We start from the raw sequence: 22806 nt of genomic DNA, 5'->3' as shown, positions 1-22806 counted from the left end.
ATAAAACGCGGCCGATCGGCGTTCACGCACAATTTTATCGCCGGCGTTGCCCTCCGAATCGCGTTAAACGTCGTCTCGATAAGGTAAACAATGCCGAAAACGATCTACGATCCGCGGTTCTCGCAATTCCGCGATTCCGCAACGACGTCAGAGGCTTTCCGCGGTCTCAGGAACCGATCGTCATCTCCGAATTGTGTCGAACATCATCTCGATAACGTAAACACCAGTGGGAACGTTGTACGACTCGTAGATCTCGCGATTCCGCAACAATGCAGAAGCTTTCCGCGGCTTGGGAAACGATTCTTGTTTGAATAATCTCTCGATCGATCGGGACAACTTTTTCCCCGATTGAAAAGGCAACTTTCTAATAACGGTGACAAGTCCGGGATTCGATAAAAAGTGAACGCGGTGATACTATTTCGACCTCCGGCGGCATCTATCTGCGCGTAATCGTTCGGTTAAATTCTCTGGAAGCGAGATCGTAGGCTAATAAGATATAATACCGTGGTTCGCGTGGACGATCGTCGTCCGGAACCGGCAATATTAAATATTACCGTGACGGAGAACGAGCGAGAGGTAAGAAAATACCGCTCCGAGTAAATTAATTATCCCGGAATATTCAGCGGCGATGGGATTTTACGAAGTTCCCTCGGGATAAACAGGGGCCGGGTGTTCCCGACGGGAACGTCGTTCCGCGTCCCTCGAATAACAGGGAAAATACCTTGACCGGTGCCTCGATGCAAATATTTCACGTAACCGGCTCGGATCGGCCGAATATCGCGTGAATCCTGTTACACTAAATTAAGCCCCGCGTATTCGGAATACTTCTCTAATTACCCGTTGCCTCTACGCTGTATGGCTTGCGTTTGTTTTGCAGGTTAGTATTACGTGGAGATGAAAAGTTCGGATACAAACTCCAGCTAAATTACAGTCTCTGTTATAACAGGGGATGACCCAATGGTGAATTTTTAACCCTTTGCACTCGGAAGTTTCTCATTAGAAATATTTAGCACTAGGTTTTCGGGCATTTATTGGACAGTTTGTTCTATTGTTCATAGAACAGTTGACATTCGCCTATTTAGATTTTGAAAATTATAAATTTAAAAATAGACAATTAGGATATATATTCGTGTAATCGGATCAACCATAACCGACCGAAACATTTACCAAATGATGTTTACAAAATTCAATGCGCGTCAAATTGACGCGCTCCGTAAACCTAGTGTTAACATTTTTTGATGAGGCGAAGGCGATATTCTTTGAGATTAACTTGAAGGGAAATCATAAGTATATTGAGGAACAAAGCTGTTTTATTCTAATATTTCACGTATCAAGGCATTATACAAAATTCAATATTAAATATCAGATTTTATAGTTTTCTGCGTCAAATCAAGTGGTGACTTAGAGTCACCTCTCGAGTGCAAATTAAAAGTCCTCAGTGGAAATGTTTTTAACCCTTTGCACTCGGAAGTTTCTTATTAGGAATATTTAACATTTTTTGACGAGGCGAAGACGATATTCTTTGAAATGAACCACTTGCGCTGGAAAGACGCGCCACGCACGTCGAGATGTTTCTGTTGCAAAATTCTCAATTATGTCTTTCACACATTGGCAATCGTGTTGCATTACGCCTATTAGATTGTTTCGAAAAGTATCACTCTATACAGAATGATTAACAAACAAAATTGGTGTACGTGTCAGCGTAAAATAGGTAAAAACAAAATTCATCGTGCGAGACATTGCCAAATCTCTGAATTCATTTCCAGCGCAAGTGGTTAATTCGAAGGGAAATCACAAGTATATTGAGGAACAAAGCTATTTTATTCTAATATTTCACGTATTGAGACGTTATACAAAGTTCAATATTAAATATCAGATTTTATAGTTTTACTGCGTCAAATCAAGTGGTGACTTAGAGTCACCTCCCGAGTGCAAAGGGTTAAAAGTCCTCAGTAGAAATGTTTTTAATAATATTGTGATTATCGTGTATAAACGTGTGGCGTGTAATTATATACTACCGAAGCTATCTTCGTCAGCGATTCATTAAATCCTTTATGCAAAGGGCTACTCAAAGAAATGATAGCTTTGAATTAAACGGTAACCGATGCATCACTGGTTGCATCTCAATCGAACAAATCTCCTTTCCTCCGCGTTCCTCATTGAGCAACTCAGATAATTGCGATAATACATCAAATCAGAGCTGTCACTGTAGCAATCGGATTAATCGATTACTCTGCGCCGATTTTGTTTGTAGATACTATTAAAAGATCGTTCAATAACTGGCATAAGAAATACAGATATAATCGATCAATTTCCGTCTACTCTCGTCTGACTCTCGATGCTAACTTCGATACCGTTAACCAGTGAAAGCTACAGGTCGCCGAAAAATGTTACTACACTTTTAAAAATTAATTTTTATTTCTTTTTTAAATTAAAATTAGCTACAACGTTGAATTTTATTTAAGAAACACACACAGTTTGTTATGAACATTGGAAGCAAATTGTACGATACTGAATACTAAAACTACCAAGCTGACTTGTTTCTACGTTTTTATAAAAATTAGTACACATTTCTCGAGATTTGATGGATCCCTTGTTACATCGTACAGATACACAAATTTTTCTTCCGCGAAAGACTTGTCATAATTGAAATACTTGCAATGTAAACATTTGAACATCGATCAATTTCACCTGTCTGGTAATTTTTGTGTCAACCCTTTGCACTCCAGAAGTTTCACCGGAAACACTCAATATTTTCTAATGAAATGCTGATGACATTTGAGAAATAGCACATGCATCGAGGAAGGAAACTGTTTTCTTTCAATATTCCATATGTATTATACAAAGTTTAACCGTTTGCAGACGAATGTCGGCATTTTGCTGAGATCAAACTTCCACGTTTGGAATACCCAGTTGTGAACAAATGATTTAATTATTCGAACAGCAAGAAATCAGTACACAATTTCCTTATTCTCTATGATTTAAGCATTCAGTGTTTAACTTTCAACAATTTTCGTCCGCAAAGGGTTAATATTAAATATCAAACTTGAGTTTTCTGTGTCAAATCATTTGAGAGGCGCCTCTAGAGTGCATAGAGTTAACACGTTGAATGCCGCGCGATTTCACTCAGTAAAATGCACAAAATGAAAAAAATATGATATTAAATCATTTGATTGAATTGCATTATTACTATTGCACGGTGATCTAGCTGAATGTCACCGTATTAGGTAGCATTATTCGTAATACAGAAATGTTTTCAAATAACCATCGTTTAACACTAAACTACCAGAGAGGTCAAATGACCCATGCCTGATGTCTTCTTTTTGCAATTATTAGAAAGGGAACAAATGTTTCTCTCAGAAATTATTAAAGAAATTCATTTAGCACTACGTAAATTGAATTGTAAACCAATTAGTCTGAACAGATGCACTCTTGGAGTTTCTGTAGCGAAATTTTCAAAAGTCAATTGAAGTGCTCGGTAGTTTTAGTGTTAATTGAGTGAACTATAGTGATTCAATTTAGTTGGGGATCACCGGTGATCCCCGCGGCGTTCAACGTGTTAATAGCGACTTGATAAAAGATCAAAATGTAATTGTTTCACATTTCCTTGCGACGCTCTGCGTAAAGAAGACACTCATTACCAGCGACAGACCCATCTCACTAAAGATCGAGTCATCTGCGGACAATAGCCGGCCGACTGTTCATCTCCGAGTAATGCACACTCGCGGCTTCAAAATTTACGAGCTGGATTCTATGTTTCCGGTAATGCGATCCGTGGGGCAGTTACAACTTCCGCCGCGTGTCGGCCGCCGTTGCATTTAATTAAACAGCGATTCGAGAACACCGGCCGGGCGCAATCCGCGAGCGAAGTCGCGACAGGAAGCTTTTCTTATTAAAAAAAAAGGATCGAGCAAGTAATTAGCTTCTGGGATAGTTCACTGTTTCCTATTAACTGTCCGACCGAAATTTAGAGCGAGATAGTTACTCGAAAAGATTCATTGACACTACGACTATGGGGTATTTGACGCGATTAATCTTTTGCACTCGAGGTGGCTCTTATTTATCACTTGATTTGATGTAAGGAAATTAGATAATTTTATGGGTGATATTAACACTAGGTTTACGGACATTTATTGTACAGTTTATTCTATTGTTCCTGGGGAAGTTGATATTCGTTCATTTAGATTTTGGAAATTGTACATGTAGAATACAAATCAGGATTCATATTCGGGTAATTGGATCAACGAAAACCGATTAAAACATTTACCAAATAACGTTTATAAAATTCCATCTCCTTCAAATTGACGCGTTCCGTAAAGCTAGTGTTAAATGTTGTATGATGCATCGATATATGAAATATTGAATGAAAATAGCTTTCCTATTAACTTATGTATGTTTTCTCAGTAATTAGTTTTAAAGAATGTCATCTGTATCTCATCAGTGTTGAATACACCTAGTGGAAAACTTTCGACTGCGAAGGATTTCTAGAGAAATGAATTCAAGTAATTCCATTGGTAGAATTCAACATTTTACATTAATTTCACTAATAACTATTATAATAAGAATATGCATAATCGCGAGTCGCCTCTCAAGTACAAAGGGTTAATATTAAACTTTGTACAATGCATCGATGTACGAAATATTGAAAGAAAATGGTTCTCTTCCTCAACGAATGCGAGATTTCTCAATCCAATCTAAGAAAATGTCATCTGTATCTCATTAGAAGATATTGAGTATTTCTGGTGAGAAACTACTGGAATGTAAAGGGTTGATCCACCGATCTAAATAGCAAAACAATCCGTCACTTAAATCCCTAGGAACAATAACGCTGCTGAGCAATCCGTCTAGCTATTAGACAGCAAGAGGTTAACACGTTCACTGCCACGGTGGTCACCGATGGCCGGAGCTTCCAAATTATTTAACATTACTAACAATTATAATTTGTCAGACAACTGACGTCGAATGACAATGTTCAATACCTAATTATCGCAATGCCAAAGAAGTGATCGTTCTTTTCTATCCTCGCTATAAAAGAAAAAACGATACATAAAACTCTGAAGTTTTTCGTGGCAATCAACGTGTTAACCCTTTGCAGACGAATGTCGATATTTTGAGATGAAACGTTCATATTTAGAAGACTAAGTCGTAAACAAATGATTTAATTACTCGAGTAGCAAGAGATCAGCACGTAGTTTCTGTTTTTGCTATTATTTAAGCAATTAATATGTAATTTAGCTTCATCTGTTGAAGATTTCGTACATTTCAAAGAATCTTCGCCTGCAAAAGGTTAACCCTTTGAACCCTGTAGGCTCCAATATTGCACCAGTTATAATATTAAATATTTTAATGAGTCTTAACCCTTTGCGGACGAAAATTCTTCGAAACCTGCAAAACCTTCAACATATAAAGCTTAATTATATATCAATTGCTTAATTAACAGAAGAAACGGAAACTACGGTCTGATTTCTTGCTGTTCGACTAATTAAATCATTTGTTCGCGAGTTAGTCTTCCAAATATGAATATTCCATCTTATCGAAATGCCGATATCCGTCCGCAAAGGGTTAAAGAAATCATCTTAAAATTATTAGATTTTCCACACATCCAAATTTTGTACTAGAAGGAAAATAAAAGATCTAAAAATGTTATATTTCTAATTCTCGCTAGGAATACTATAAAAATTTGTTGCAGTTGCTTAATACGTTGACTGCCAAGAATTTTGTGCGTTTCGTTACAGTAAGACTTATTCCTTTATTATACAGGAAAACAGTATTAGAAATAATTATTAGTGTTTTGTTATTACAGTTCTCATATTACACTCCTATATAGCTTCTTGTGTTACTGGATATTTTGATTCAATAGCAATTTTCTTATTCTAATTGTTTTCGAGCAATTTGGAAGCTCCGGTCACCGGTGACCACCATGGCAGTCAACGTGAATCATTCCTTTCATTCTCATAAGTGACTGAGAGTCACATCGTGCTATGATTCGTTATAAAAACACGTGGTACGATTGGGGTTAATCGTAAATTAAGATTACAAAACATCCTGGAGCGTTAAGGGTTAACCCCATGGCCTATGATTTCTTTCTCAACTCTGATCGATACGGCTACTTTGTCATTAATAATTTATTGGAAAAAGAGAAAAATTCGAAGCATATGTTATGCCTATATTTCCTTTCAAGTATAATAATTGATTACAGAGGAATAATATTTACTTCAAATTCGAATTAACTGAGTAATATATATATATATTTGTTGAATCACGTTGAAAATCTTCACCACGAGTCTCACTCGTTGTTGTAGGGCAAGGGGTTAAAGGACGCCAGCCGAAAATTTCCCGAACACGCGAGCACAGGTGCGTTCGGCTTTTCACAGGGGGGACACAGGCGTGGCGCGATGAATCAAGGGGAGGCAATGAATTATAATAGCGCGACGCGAAAAGCGCCGCTGAATGGAATAACGCCGCCGCTTTCATGGGATCGTTCCGAGGAACCGAGGGCCAACGGGACAACGGGTCAAGGGTTAACTGGACGGGATTCGGCCGGCAGTCGGTTTTCCCCGTCCCGGTGCCAAGTGAAATAAATTTATCGCGGCCGCGGTTCACGGAGGGAAATCGCTACCCGATGTCGAGCACGTATTCCCTGGAAGAGGCGGCCTGTATATCCCGGTTTTCCCCGGATAAACGGCGCATCCCTTTGATTAGGTCCTGCGGACTGTCCGCCCACCAGGCCGATATTAAGACGAACAAGCGGAAAAGCCAGGCGAAGCCGGCAACGCGAGGAACAGAAGAAAGAGACCGAGATTGCGTGGCTGGATTTAATAGGAAACGAATGAAGCAGCTTCGTTTCGGAAAACATTGCAACGGACAATCTCTATTCCCTGGGAATTTTTCTCTCGATCGGCTTGATATCCTGCGGCTTTGTTCTCTTTGATTCTTACGTTCCTGTTTTATTAGAGGCAGTAGATTCATTGTTTCGCTTTATGTATGGAGGATTCGGGGATTTTATAGATAATCGTTTTATCGATCGATCTATTTCATTTGGAAATTTTCAATGAGTAATGATTTGTTCGTTGCGCTTCACGAGTATCGCGTCTAATAAGTCGTTAATAAACCCTTTGCACTCGAAAGTTTTTCAATGGACTGAAAGTCACCTCTCGAGTGCAAAGGGTTAACCCTTTGCGGACGAATGTCACTTCGCCGAGCTGAAACTTTCATGCTTGTAATACCAAGTCGCAAACAAATGATTCAACTACTCAAGTAGCAAGGAATCAGTACATAGTTTCCTTATTCCCTATTGATCAAGCATTCAATATCTAATTTTGCAGAAAGTTCTCTATACTCTAAACAATCTTCGTCCACAAAGGGTTAACCCTTTGCATTCGGATGTTTGTTATGTTGGACGATTTGAGAATTTTCTGGTGAGATAAATATCGTCTTTTGAAACTGAGTCGAGACACTTTTCGAAATTTGAACTTAAAATTATTTAAGATTAGTCGTATATTCTGAATTGACTTTCCGACTTTTCCAATAACCATTACAAAATTGAATATAGTTTAATGAACATTCAATTCAGGAAAAGCTATTAATCTAAGGAAACAATTAGAAATTAAAATTTCGAAAGGTCTGTTGACATCTTCGGTATAAATAGTGTTAATCAAGGAATAAACGATTAGGGGCGGAAATGAATGAATCGAAGAGAGTTTCCGGGAAGGAGGAGACCGTGAAAAGTCTCGGGCGGTGTGAAATATCTCGCGAGGACAGAAGACGGACGAGAGTTTTACGTGACAATGGTTCATCCGCTCGGATGAGTTGTCGCGTCTACTTTCGCCCGCCACGAGCCCACGTCTCGCCGATTAACTCTTATCTCGTCCACCTGCCGCGCCGATGTTAATAAGACACCGACTTCCGTATGTGATACACGTACAACTTGCGATACAAGCAGCAGAAAGGAGTGAATAAAGAATAGAATAGAATACGAGTGAATAAAGTAATGGAAAATGGAGAGTTCAACTTTTACATCCCCTTAACCCTTTGGCCTATGATAAAAAAATTCTAAGCATATCTTATGCCTATATTTCCTTTTAAGTATAATAGATGATTACAAAGGAATAATATTCACTTTGATTTTGAATCAACTGAGTAATACATATATTTGTTGAATCATGTTGAAAATCTTCACCACTAGTCTAACTCGTTGTTGTAGGTCAAGAGGTTAACTCGCTGCATCTATTAACCCTTTGCGCTCGGGAGGTGACTCTCAGTCACCACTTGGTTTGATACAGTAAAATTATAAAGTTTAAACCTTTGCACTCCAAGAGTTTTCTACCAAAATTACCCAACACACTTTCTGACGAAGTACAGTCAAGATTTCTTGAAACTAACTTAACGCGAAATCGTATATAAATTAAAGGAAGAGGCTGTTTCATTTGAACATGTCACATATTAATGCATCATACGAAAAATTGACATTGAATATTATACTTCATAATTTTACTATACCAAATCGAGTGGCAGCTGGGAGGCGACTATGAAGTGCAAAGGGTTAATGTTTAACACTAAACTTTGTATAACGCGTCATTATGTGAAATATCAAAGTAAAATAGCTTTGTTCTTTAATTTATATTAAATTATTTACATTAGTCGCAACAAGCATCGTCTATATTTTATCAAAGCGCGTTGAATATTTCTAGTAAAAAACTTTCGAGTGCAAAGGGTTAACCCTTTGCACTGGAGAATATTTTTCTCAACAAATATTCATTATTTTCTGATCAAATATCAATCATATGTTTCACAACTAACATAAAGAAATGCTTTGTATAAATTAAGTGACAGAACTAGTTTATTTCAATGTTCCATGTGTCGATACGTTATATAAAATTTGATATTGAATTCTAAATTTGATCGTTTTGTTCGGTCAAATTGAATGGCGATTGAAAGGCGCCGCTCGAGTACAAAGGGTTAATCTTTGATCAATTTATCAATTTTCTCAATGTTCAATGGACAGCAGTATATCTACCAATAACTACTATTTCAACCAACCTTCAACGTACAACCTCAACTTCTTTTCTTTAAATTTCTATACGCCTGTGACTTTAAAGTCTTTGGATCTTTGTTTTTAAAATTCGATGCATTTGGAAATAAATTTGTGTGAACGTATTGTTTCGGTTTGAACGAAAGTGAACATTAGCTGATAAGGATTAGTTAGTCTATAATTAATTTACTGTATTTATTGCGATTTCAATAGTATTTCCTCTTAACCTATTAACTGTGAAATTTAGTTTGAGAAACTTCTCGTTCTGCGCAATAAAATCAAAAAATGGAGCGTGTACTCATCGAACGCAGGACGAATGCACATAGAGTATATTTTAATGAAAGATCAAAGCGAAACAAAGAAGAATTATATGTTTACGTGAAAAAATAAAGAATTTATCGCTGAAACACAGTTAACAGTTTAATATAGTGAGTCAAATTGATTTAGTTTCTCATTGCAAAATGACGAATGAAATTGAATTAATCAAATTAATATAAAATCCTTAAGACTATTGAATATTGATAATTTGTGTTCGTAGATTAATAAAGAACTCAAATAATAAGTGATAAATAATAAATAACAAATAATAAATAATAAGGCACATAGGCATATATACAATTCGCTAAGTACAGCGACAATATTAATTAATCTCATACCACGTAAATTTTGTTATCACGAAACAAGAGCTCGATCCATAGAAGGTTAACTTTACGTTATAAATTCTTCAAGTTTCAAACTTTAATTATGTTTTCTTCTTAGTAACTTCGTTACTATCGCCACTATCCCATTAGAAATATTGAGCCGTTCGAAGTGTGTATATACGATCCATCGATAGATACACAAACAATTCGTTCCACTAATAACATGAAAAACAGCGGCGATTGAGAACCATCGAGTCCGACTCGACGCGAGAACATCCGCAAATAAAATTGATGCGGAGTCGAAATTGTTTACGGCACGGCGTCGGTTTATACAGAGATATAATTCTAATAGAATAATACCATCGGTCGCCGATGTCCCGCTGCGCGGCGAGTCGTTCCGCTTTTATTCTAGCCGCGGCGTTTTCGTTTCGCGAGGCGGCGTCGTCGACGGGTTAAACCGTTTATCGTCCCATAAATTCCGGATCACACGGAAATTGGATGGAATTTGGTTGCGACCGGCGCGGAGGGGGGGAATTAGAACGCGGGGCGCGTAACAAATTAGCGAATCACTGGGAGAACGGACCGCGCTGAAAGAATTCTTGGATTAATGCTTATCCTCCTACTTGTTCTTCTCTCTCTCTCTCTCTCTCTCTTTTTCTTTTCTTTTCGGCGAGAGATTCAAGCGACGCCGTGTGCTGGTGTTATCACCGCGAGAAGCTTCCGTTTCTTCCGTTTCTGGGCGAACGATAACAAGTTTAAATTCATTTTCGGAATTACATCGATACACGCGTTCCGGATATAGGCGATTTTTTGTTGTTTATTCGATTCGAGATAGTATCGGCTCTCGATTGGATTCTTGTTTGCCTCGCTCGCTCGCTTGCTTTTGATATTGGAGCCGACGTTGCGCGGAATTAATATGCGACGAGAATTATCTCGGCGATATTAAATTCACTGATGCCTGCGATTTTTGATTGGATTTCGGCTTTCGGTTTCTAGCTTTGACTTTCGGTTCGCACGTTTAGTTACTTTTAGTACGTAGCTTTCGATAGTTTCGTTATATTCTGTGATACCTGGGACTTTTCTTTTGTTTTTGGCTTTGGGAATGTAGGTTTCACTTTGGATTCGTAGGTTTAGTTACTTTGAGGGAGTATCTTTAGTTTCGTTAAATTCAGTGATATCTGGGATTCTCGATTCGATTTCGACTTTCGGTTTCTAGCTTTGACTTTCGATTCGTAGGTTTAGTTACTTTTAGTGAGTATGTTTGGGTAGTTTCGTTAAATTCAGTGATACCTGCGATTTTCCATTTGTTTTTGGCTTTGGGTTTGTAGGTTTCACTTTGGATTAGTAGGTTTAGTTACTTTGAGTGTATATCTTTGGATAGTTTCGTTAAATTCAGTGATACCTGGGATCTTGCATTTGTTTTTGGCTTTCTAGGTTTCACTTTGGATTCATAGGTTTAGTTACTTCGAGTATCTTTGGATAGCTCTGTTTACTCAAATTTTGTAACATGTAGATTTCGTGTAGAAAGTTGAGGAAAGGAATGTAATTATCTGGAGTTTATCTGAGATGTTAATAAAGATAGAACGAGCTTGACAAATTGGGGAAGCTAATCCCAGATGAAACGAAGCGACGATGTCGTTATCTTAATTGAGAAACTAGGAAGCGACGAAGACGGAAAACAAAGGGAAAATTCTGGGAAGAAACTCCTCCTCGCCAGTCGCAATTCGAGAGGACTCTTGTTTCGCGGGAAACTTCATTTATTCGGCCAAGTTTTCCAATATCGAGATGAAAAGCCTTAATACACCTGCTCGCCCGCCGAAATATTCGAGCGGCCCGGGTAAACTCCGGCGAACGGCCGAAGGAAAAAGCGGGAAAGAGTAAAGTGCTTGGTCCGTCGCGATAAGGAGAATAGTTCAAAATCGTGTGCCGGATGAACCGTTCCATCGTCGATCGTCCAGGAATTTTCGAGGCTGAACAATCATCGGCTCCGAGGCGGAAATTTCTTATCGCGCCGAGGTTTTCCTATTTTTAATGGAAATCCTCGGGAATCCTCTTCTTTAGCGACGAGTCAAGAATCTGAATTAATCATACGGTGTTCGAGCGTTGCTCGATTCGGTTTCAGCTCGGAATTCATCAACGGACGAACAGGGGATTGTGCATACTTGATTTCGTATTAATAGTGGAGCTACCAAATGGAGCGAAAGTGAGACTTTGGAGATTCGTAGGCCTGACGGTTTGAATCGTTGAAACTTTGAACGTTCGGACATTTGAAACTTTGAACATTTGGAAATTTGAAGCTTTGAACATTTGGAAAATTGATATTTTGGACATGTAAATATTTGAGAATCGGAACATTCAGATATTTGAGAATTGGCAAATTCGAATATTTGAGAATTGGAAAATTCGGATATTTGAAAATTGGGAAACTCGAATATTTGAAACTTGGAAATTTCGAATATTTGAGAATTGGAAAACTGGAATATTTGAAAATTGGAAAACTCGAATATATGAAAATTAGAAATTTCGAATATTTAAGGAGGAAAATTCGAATACTCAAGAATTGGAAAATTCAGATATTCGAAACGCTAAGCTTCGATAATTGGAAAATTAGAAACTAAATAATTCGCTCGATTCGCTCGGTATTTCTAGCACAAATCTCTCGACCGAGCCTCTAAGCAAAACCTCAGCACAACGAACAATTACTAGAACAATGGCCTAAGGGGTTGAAAATCCGTGCAACGTTTAATAAAACTTTCAAATCACCGGCGGCGGTCCCATTGAGAAAAAGTTGTTCGCCGACTTTACGACTATTTCTGCCTGATTGCATCAGTCCCGCGTACCCACGTCTCGATTACGTTCATGCGTGAGTACCAATATGTCTCACTTTCGAGCCTGGAAGACACGTACCCTCTAGATTGGCCTTTATCCGGCCACCCACGACCACGAATATTAAGACGAACAGATACAGAGGGGGGGGGGGGGGAGGGAGCCGCGTGCGTGACACAGGAATTCGATTATTCCACGCGAATTCTAACCCCACGGGCCACTCGACGTTTTACGACAACGACGGGCCATCAAACTTTATTTACCGGCCACTTTTATTTCATTCATTTAATCCTGCCGCGATACCGGCGGATCAACCGGCGAATTTCAACAGTTTCTCTGTTATCTAACAACCGAGATCTGCCCACCGAACGTACTTTATTACCAACTTCTTCCGTTTAATTTACTCGAATTCTGCAACTACTTTCCTCTTTTTTAATACTATTAACTTAATACCGGTAGTAAGAACAATAAAGACGAACGTAGAACGATAACGAAAGACTTATTTCGCTAGATTACACTGTACCCAATAATCTAACCACCGCAATCAGTTCTACCTAAATAACGTCTACTTATTACCCTATCAATCTCCGTATCACAGTTTACTTCTATCTAGCTCAAAGAAGAAAATAATATACTCAACCTTGTTAAAACGTCATTAACCTTATCACCACTTGCATCTCGTTCTAATTATAATGCACGCATCACCGCTGACGCAACGATATTCCAGTGTGCAAGAAGAATCCTACATCTAGAAACAATAGGAACCAAACACAATCCGTTGCGTTTCAATATTTCCCCCAAAACGTTTAAAAAAACCAATGTTCCTTGCATTACAATATTCCTCCAAAAGAAGTTGTAAAAAACCAAAGTTTTCTGCATTACAATATTCCCCAAAAAACATCTCAAAAACCAACGTTCCTCGCGTTACAATATTCCCCAAAACCACTTCAAAAACCAAAGTTCCTCGCGTTACAATATTCCCCAAAAAACAATTCAAAAATCAACGTACCTCACGTTACAATATTTCCCCAAAAACGTGTCAAAAAATCAAAGTTCCTTGCGTTACAATATTCCCCCAAAAAACATTTCAAAAACCAAAGTTCCTTGCGTTACAATATTCCCCCAAAAAACATTTCAAAAACCAAAGTTCCTCACGTTACAATATTTCTCCAAAAACGTTTAAAAAAGCCTACGTTCCTTGCATTACAATATTTCCCCAAAACCATTTCAAAAATCCAAACTCCCTTACATTACAACATCCCAAACATCTCAGACTCCAGATATCGAAGACTCTCGCAAGGGTCCGAGCCATCGAGGACTATTGTTCAAATACGAGCGCCGATAAAAAGGGAGCGAGTTTTAACAGTAACGCGGGAAAGGATGCCGGCTTACAAGATGACGGGCCGGGCGGCGGGTGCGCGGAATTTTCGCGCGACGTGCGGAGCCCGATTTTCCCGGGCGTTAACAGATCCTAGGAGAAGCAACGGCGGCGGCGCGCGGCGATAAAAATTTTACTCCGTGCTTCGATTATCGGCCGGCCCGAAAGAAATTCCCCGATATTGCGATAATAAAGGCGATACGCGTCGGATGCAAGATTAAACGGAAAACTCGCGGGAGACAAAGGCCGACGGTCGCGATCGAGAGATCTCCTCTGCGCGCGGACGAGACGTCGCGATGAATAATTCCAACGAAATGAACGCGACGCGTGCGCTCGCGTTATAGCTCCGCGGAAAATATGAAACTCGATGGGACGGAATAAAAAGATTCGCTTATTACCGGCTCGGGTGAGCGTGAACGTTTCTTCTCTTCTCTCTTCTTTTTCCTTTCTTCTTTTTTCTACGCCCATAGGAGACGCGTTCGGCGCGCGGAAACGAATTGGCCGTATAGAATGGAATCCGTTTCTCCGGGGAGAATGGAGTTTGAACGGCGGCACCGGGAGTGGACGTTCATTGGATTTGGTTTATCGCTGGATTATACCGCGGGATCGCGTAACGAGATAATGAAATCTTCCCGCAATTATTCATTAGCCGGCCGAGAGTGTTTCCACGTGTTTATGGGAAATGTAAATGGTCCAGGCGGAATGCCGAAGTTTTTGAGGGGAGCTTCGCCGAGATTTCAGCGTAGTAAAACCTCTAATGAAGCAGCTGAATGCCGGCCGCCTTCTCTTTGGTCAATTAGTACCGACCTACGCGAAAACGCGAATTCGCGGGAATCCCGAATTACTCGATATCTTCAATTTCAACTCTGTTTTGGCGGGGAGTTATAAAATCAGGACTTGAGAGTGGAGCTTGCAACCGGTTGCTCTTTGAGAACTAAAATTATTTCGATTGAATATAATTCTCTGGTACCGATGATTCTTATTTCATCGTTGAAGTTATTCTTGAGTGAAGGTCGAACCAACTCGATCTTCCGATTCTAAATTCTCCTTTTCTTAATATAGATGTTACTGTAAGAATAATTAACAATTTCCGATATTTTTGAAAGTCACCAATTCCAAGAGATAACACGAAGTATAACTGTATGCAGTTTTAAAAAGTTCCACCTGTCGAGTGGAAACATACGACGCAGTAAAAATATCCAACCAGGAAAAACCTTGAGCATAATTTTCGTAAGGCTTGGGAAATTATTGGCTATTACGGAAACGCGATGACAGGGCCTGTCGTCACGCGATAACAATTGTTTCGTATGTATCTGTCCCACGGATCTACCGAGTTGGAAACCGTCATTTTTGCAGCGGACACGTGCTGAGGGACGAAGGAACCGCGGTTCAAATCGGACGGACGAACGAAGGACCTTGACTCGCGAGCTCCGAGCTCGTTAATGGCGAGTAATTAACGCGGCGAACGATTGTCGACTGTTCGACGATGCGCCAGGGTGATAAAGGAGCCGAATGAAACCGAGCCGGAGCTCTCGAACATCGATAATCGACCTTCCACCTTTGGCATTCGGAGAAATGATGACCCGAAAACCTCGTTCTATTCATAGAAACATAATAAACCGTCCGGCAATGTAAAACTATTAACACATTATACAATCGAGCCTCTACCGCGAGCGAGATATTGCACTTCGAGCCACTCGAGATTATATAAACTGTTGGGAACTGGTTCGCTAATCACACTCGTGCGACAAATAAAAGAAATTCATATCGAGTGCGGTGCTTTCACTTGGCTAAGAATAAGGTACTTGACACTAGGTTTATGAGCATTTATTGTATAATTCTATTGTTCCTAGGAAACTCGGCGTTCGCTCGTTGAGTTCATTTTTCTTAAATTTTTTGATTGTTTCATATTGCATTTCCAAAAGTTCTTTTGGGCTTTTAAAATTAGATGTTTAACCCTAACCACGATGTAACTTTGAGTCATACTTGAACTTTTTACTTAAATTTTTTGATCATTTCATATTGCATTTCCAGAAGTTCTTTTCTACATTTAAAATTTGGATTCTATAAACAAAACAATAACATTTTAACCCTTTGAACTCTGTAGGCTCCAATATTGCAGCAATACTGATATTAAATATTTTAATAAATTTTAAGAAAACTATCTTAAGATTGTTAGATCTTCCAGATGTACAAAGTTTGTACTGAGAAGGGAATTAACACTAAAACTACCGAGCATTTAATACGATTGGTATGTAATCTCTATAAAAATTGTAACAATAAATTATTTTCAGTTTCTTTGGATATTCATCATAGTACTCAAGTGAAACTATTTATTTCCAAAATCATTTCAAATATTCAATGTTTCTAAGTATTAATAACGCGAAACAAACAAATCGAAACCAGTCAGTTTGACTGTTACGGTAGTTCTAGTGTTAAAGGTCCAAGAAATGTTATAACATTGTTAATTTTCAGTAGGACTACCATCAAAATTGGTAAGAGTTGCTGGCACGTTATGAAACCATCTGGAGTGCTGAGGGTTAATTCGACACGTTGAAAGGTCACCGGTGACTAATCAAATTGAATTAATATAGTTCACATTTCTATATTATAAATAGATGAACGTGCAATAACAAAATTGAGAGCGCGGAGGCGCTTCTGTTTATCAGTATCAATTATAATTTTCTTGCTATATTCTCCAAGAAATAAATCAAAGTAAATTTGTTTGAATAAATCTTATTTTTTGATATTTTTTCGTAATAACACAATATTTGTGATCTCATTAGATACTCTTATTTTTTTGCATACACACCCAATCACTTCCGCATTTTTGGTAAACATCAAAAGTTGTTTAGCATCCAAACGGTTAATATTATATTTTTCCGTATATTTTACTTTATCCTATAGCATTCAACGTGTTAATCTACCGAAATTTTGAGCGATGGTTGATTTATAGTGTACGGAAGAAGGAAAGTACGATAGAAGAAAATATTTCACAGTACAGTCGACTGTGTGCTTAAATTCTGTATCTAAATACGCTGCATACTCGTATAATTGCGTCGATCGAAATCGCCGGACGCATTGACCAAATAATCCCGACAAAATTCGATATGCATCGCATCGAGCGTTCCGTGAACCCGGCGCTGAGCAAACAATAAAGTGGCTCGACAAATCGCGGACAAACTAGATCGTTAATCCAACGGCGGCCGTGTTAGGTAGGAAAAAATTCTTCCGTTAAAACGGAAACACGGCAAACAAAGGGGGAGGAAAAAGCGGCGAGCAAAACAGAGCGCAAAAAAGCGAATCGATGCGCCGTTAACGATGCATTTCACGCAGACACACACACAGGCAAATCGATCGGCTAGATTCGCGGTTGTCCGCCGGGTTGATGACTTTCACTTTTGCCGCCGCGGAAATGCGGCATTTCGCGGAAAAAAGGTCAACCGCCGTGAACAACGAGATTCGACATACCTGTCCTCGGTGTCCTGGCTCCTCCGCTCGATCGTTGATCCGCGCCGATCGAGATCTCCGTTCGTTTTCCCAGCTGCGAATGAAAAGAACGTTGAACACGCTGCCACTCTTTCGATTACTCGAGCAAGTTCACGAATCGCGAACGTATCAATCGAAATTGACTTCGAAGATCCTCCGAGCCGTTCGATTCGATCGAGTTTCGCGAAAAACCGTCGGATCGAGGATGCAAGTGGTATCGGCTCGAGTGTCGCGAGAGAAAATGTTCCTCTTTTTTCGAACGTGTACAGCGGTTCGGCAAATATTTGACGAACGAGCACGATAACCGAAGTGTTTGCTCGAGCGTGAAGACTGCTCGTCGTAAGTTACGCGACGCGAGGTTCGTTGGTTCCCAGTTAAACAACGGTCCGACTCGACACGCTAATACGACCTTTAAAACCTTTCATTTTCCTCCGGGCCTCGGCTCGAGCGCTCGGCTGCGCGAGGATGCGCCGCGACTTTCACGAAATCTTTCAATGACGCGGCTGTCCGCCGTTAATCAAGAGATTATGCAACCGGGAATGCGTGACTCCGTGCAAACTGCAACGCTCCGCTCGCGAATGACTCGCGAGTTTCTGGGCTACATGCTCGAATCATCGGCGGATATCTCGGGACGGAGCTTCCTCGTCAAATTTGAGTCGAATCGGTTCGTTCCACGGGAAATTCCATTCGATCCTGGCGCGAACTTCGCGCGCGTCAGAATTAAACTTGAACCTGTGAACTCGCGTCGAATGTAAATCCGGTCTTCTATAAATTTAGCCCGCGAAATCGAATTTGGATCGATTTCGGTGGGAATTCAGTCGAAATCTCAATGAGATTTCAATTCACTTGAGAAGAAAACTCGAATCTATTTCGAATTTACCCCAAATTTGATTCAAACTTGAATTTGGAGGTACACAGAGGATTCTGCTCGGAATTTGCGCATCGGTTTCCGTCGGAATTTAATGAAAAAATGATAACACCGCTACAAATCTTTCAGACCTAGATTCTTTCCACAGGAAAGCCCCGGTATCCCGGAGAGGCCGGTATTCGGAGCACGTACTTAAAAAACTAACGTAAATCAGTTTTCCAGCTGTTCCCAATATATCTGACGACCCGATGATTTACGGGGCCACCACGGCTTATTGACGGAATACTTCGGGGAGCGAAGTAGTCACGACGGTCGTCCACGAGACGATAAGCATCCGGCTCGTTAAGTTTGTATCTGGCTGGCGCTATCTCCGGTGGAGCCACAATGAAACGTCAACGCGTTGTCGGGGAGCGTGCTACCTGGAGAACTCTCAAGACTCGCGCCTTATTACAACACAGATATGGTACAATTGTTGTCATCGAGTTGAGTGTCAATTTAATTCTGTAAAATCGCGTAATGTACGACAAAAGTTTGATTAAAATCTTCGAAATAGTGGCTAAAAAGAAATGTATTCAAAAGAATATATGTATTTAAAACATTTTGCTATTGTATTATCTATTGTAATGATATGTAATTAACTCGTGAAGATTTTGAACAGAATTTAAAGTGTATGTTGCACGATTTTCTTGTATCCGAATCGAATATTCTCCTGTTATCAATTATTATATTTCAGAGCAGGCATAGAATATGCCGATTTCCCTCTTTCTTCAATGAAACGTTATTACAGAGTGGGTGTATCGATCATAGTTGGAAAATAGATCATACAATCTCATACAGGAATTTAACCCTTATCATTCTAGGTTGTTTTGTAATCTATCAGCAACTGCAACTAATTTAGTATTCCTAGCGAAAATGAGAACTGCTATAACATTTCTTTGATCTTTTATTTTCCTTCTTAGTACAAAATTTGGATGTGAAAATCGAATAATTTTAGGATAGTTTCTTTAACCCTTTGCGGACGGATGTCGGCATTTCGATAAGATGAAATATTCATATTTGGAAGACTAACTCGCGAACAAATGATTTAATTAGTCGAACAGCAGGAGATCAGGCCGTAGTTTCCTTTTTTTCTGTTAATTAAGCAATTGATATATAATTAAGCTTTATATGTTGAAGGTTTTGCATTTTTCGAAGAGTTTTCGTCCACAAAGGGTTAAGATTCATTAAAATATTTAATATTATAACTGTTGCAATATCGGGGCCTACAAAGTTCAAAGGGGTAAATTGTTTTATCGTGTGCCGAATATCAACCGAAATGATTCTTCGTGAATGCAGTTGATACCGTTGACCCTTTGAACTCTGTAGACTCCAATATTGCACCAGTTATAATATCAAATATTTTAACGAATCAAAGAAACTACCTTAAAATTATTTGATTTTCACATCCAAATTTTCTACTGAGAAGGAAAACAAAAGATCGAAGTAATGTTATAGCATTTCTAATTTTCACTAGAGATACCATAAAAATTAGTCGCAGTTGCTGATATATTACGAAACCATCTGGAGCGCTAAGGGTTAATGTTATGATTACAGACTCGACGTCATCTAAACTAAACGAGTCTCTAACAGGAACACGCTCCCTGAAATATCGGTCGCGCCAACGGGAAGAGTTTCGAACGTGGACACCGCTGATAAGAGATAAACAGCTTTCGTCAAGTGATCTCCTCCGACCGGGAAACATTGATCTTAACGGTAACTCCGTTCACAGATATAATATCGTCCGAGTCAACGATCGACGGTATCTCGGAAGCGGGACACGTGACCGATAATAGGTGAAAAAACCGTATCCGTACGACCGGCCGAGACTTTTCATAGCCGGTCTCTCGGCAGTAATGTCATTTTTAAATCCGTTTACACCCGCGTCGCGTCGCCATCCAGTCGCGCGCACTTCATCTCGAATAAATAAACATGTATCCACGGCCGCGGAGCGGAACAGCGCGACTCGCGCATCGCCGCTGTCCAGATATTATGCTGTACAGTTAAAAATATCTCCTCTATGACGTTGGCTTCTATATCGTTACGTGTTATTGTATACTCAAACTCTAGCTACGAAACCGCGGTATCCCCGACACGAATATTTCGAACGTAAATCTCTCCGAAACCTACATTTCAGTAAACACTTAGAGAACATCCGAAAACAAATTCACTTCGTGCTGTAATCGAAATGTTCCCCGTCTAAACAAGTAACGAGATAACCACGTAAACAAACAGCGTCTGTATCGATCACAGGTTATCGGAACACTATCGACGATAATCATTTATCGAAAAACTACCGAGTGAAGGATGCTTCTAATCAGCTATTGCATACTCAAACCCTTGCTCCGACGTAGAGTACCTCTAACTCGAACATTTCGAACGTGAATCTTTCCAAAAACGACAACAAATTGACATACTATAATCAAACTCCCATCAAACCAAGATTAACACTAGGTTTACGGAACTCGTCAATTTGACGGATACTGAATTTTTCAAACATTATTTAGTAATAGTTTAAGTCGATCTTTGCAATACTCTGGTTTTGCTACAATTTGATTTATATAAACGAACACGTAGTTCTCTAGGAACAATAGAGTATAGAATATCCGTAAATCTAGTGTCGAATAAGCAGTATCCGCATCGATCATAGATCATCGGAGCACGCTATCGACGAGCCTCGAAGGATTCCTAAAAAAAACCACCGCAAAGCGGAGGATGCTTCTAATCAACGTTGGCGTCTTCGACGAGGCCGAGGGAAAAAACTCGGAGGAAAAAATGAACGTACCGAGGAGAGGCAAGCGTGGGCGGCGCGAGGAGCGAAGCTGCTCGATATAATTCGGCCCGATTTGAATTGCAATAACCTTCGACCCGGTTTTTCGCCCGTCACGCGAACACGCGACGACGACGCGGCTACCCGCTGCGACACAACGATGCACCGCTCGCGACTTTTTTCCCGGCCACGGTCGACGAAGCGATGCTTTTTCTCTCGCGTTCGCTCGCGGCTGACTGCAACCGACGGAACGAAGGAACAAACCACGTGGCTCGCCGGTTTCCGGGAGGACGGTAACAAAACGATGTTCACGCGACGAGAGCTCGCTGCTCACTGAACCCGCGATGGCGCGCGCGGCAACCTCATCCCTCCTTATACCGCGTTCGACCTTCCCCACCCCTTCCTCTTCTCGCGCGAGCCTAACCGCCGCGTAAAATGCATGTCAAATGATCAGGTTGCGGGGACTTCTCCGTATGGAACTGTTCAACCCTTTGCACTCGATTTATTTTCAATGTTGTTGGGTGAAAAATTGTGCTTATTTTTAAGCGGGTTGTAGCTTTTTGATACTACGCCTCCCTAAAAATTGTTTCTTCCGTGCCTTCTTATTTTTTAACCCTTTCGAGACCGATTGCACACCGCGTGTGCAATAATAATAATGAGCATTTATCAGTTATTCTGAGTAAAGTAGTCGTCGAGATAAGACTTCTTTTGAATTAATAGTATCTGTAATGTATAGAAAAACAAAATCAACGTACTCACCAACAATAAAAAAAGTGAGTTTTTATGAATATCGTCTAGAGATTTTAAAAAACTTCATTGGAAAACCCCGTGACAAAATTTCGCTCCTGGGGACCGTGTTCGAAAAAAATTGCCGTCTCGAATGGGTTAATAGATGTAATAAAAATTCTTCCTCTTCTCGCGCAAGCCTAACCGCCGCGTAAAATGCATGTCAAATGATCAGGTTGCGGGGACTTCTCCGTATGGAACTGTTCAACCCTTTGCACTCGATTTATTTTCAGTGTTGTCGGGTGAAAACTTGTGTTTACTTTTAACCGGTTTTCTACCCTTTTGATATTATGCCTCCCTAAACATTGTTTTCTCCGCGCCTTCTTATCTTTTAACCCTTTGCACTCGAAAGTTTTTCACTAGAAATATTCAATATTCTGCGATGAGATACAGACGATGTTCTTTGAAATTAATTAATGAGAAAACATACATAAATTAAGAAGGAAAGTTATTTTATTTCAATATTCCACGTATTGGTGCATCATGTAAAGCTTAATATTATATGTAAGACTTTATAATTTTACAAATCAAATCAAGTGGTGGCTGAGAGTCACCTTTCGAGTGCAAAGGGTTAATAGATGCGACAATATAGACACGTTTTAAATGATGACTTTATTATAAAATAAACATTACTTCAATGAATTTATACTGTTATGTTAAGATATGAAATTTATTTGTTTGTAGATATTATAGGATGAACATTAAACTTTTATTGAAACTTTGGCGCTTTCCAACTTGGAATGTAATTACATATTTGGTTCGAAGGTGCATTGATAACTGATCAAATATTACTGATAGAACTGACGAAGTTCCATCTAAAATAAACTTTGAACTCAAAAGATCGAATCAAGTGAATTCCAAAGCACCAGTGCATTCGATTCCTTGAAATCTCGATAATAGTCCGACGAGCATCAAAACGACCTGAAACACCTCGAGCCTGCGCAGCAGACTCAAAGAGCAAACCAACGAAGGTGCTCAAAG

The 22806-nt window shown here is 39.6% G+C and overlaps 1 protein-coding gene across 3 annotated transcripts in view; it reads right to left on the bottom strand.

The window, feature by feature from the left end:
* The window catches only part of LOC116427096 (uncharacterized), a 109937-nt gene that overhangs the window by 66811 nt on the left and 20320 nt on the right, over window positions 1-22806 (bottom strand). For 2 of the 3 annotated variants that reach the window (XR_013000138.1, XR_013000140.1), the window contains exon 4: window positions 17348-17420. The exons of the other annotated variant lie outside the window; for it this stretch is intronic. The gene's annotated coding sequence lies outside the window, so the exon portion shown is untranslated. The remainder of the gene's footprint in view (window positions 1-17347; window positions 17421-22806) is intronic. 3 annotated transcript variants of the gene reach the window in all.

Source organism: Nomia melanderi, chromosome 14 (assembly GCF_051020985.1).
Source record: "Nomia melanderi isolate GNS246 chromosome 14, iyNomMela1, whole genome shotgun sequence".
Classification (NCBI taxonomy): domain Eukaryota; kingdom Metazoa; phylum Arthropoda; class Insecta; order Hymenoptera; family Halictidae; genus Nomia; species Nomia melanderi.
Note: the sequence above shows the minus strand (reverse complement) of the source record. Positions and strands in the feature narration are given on the sequence as shown.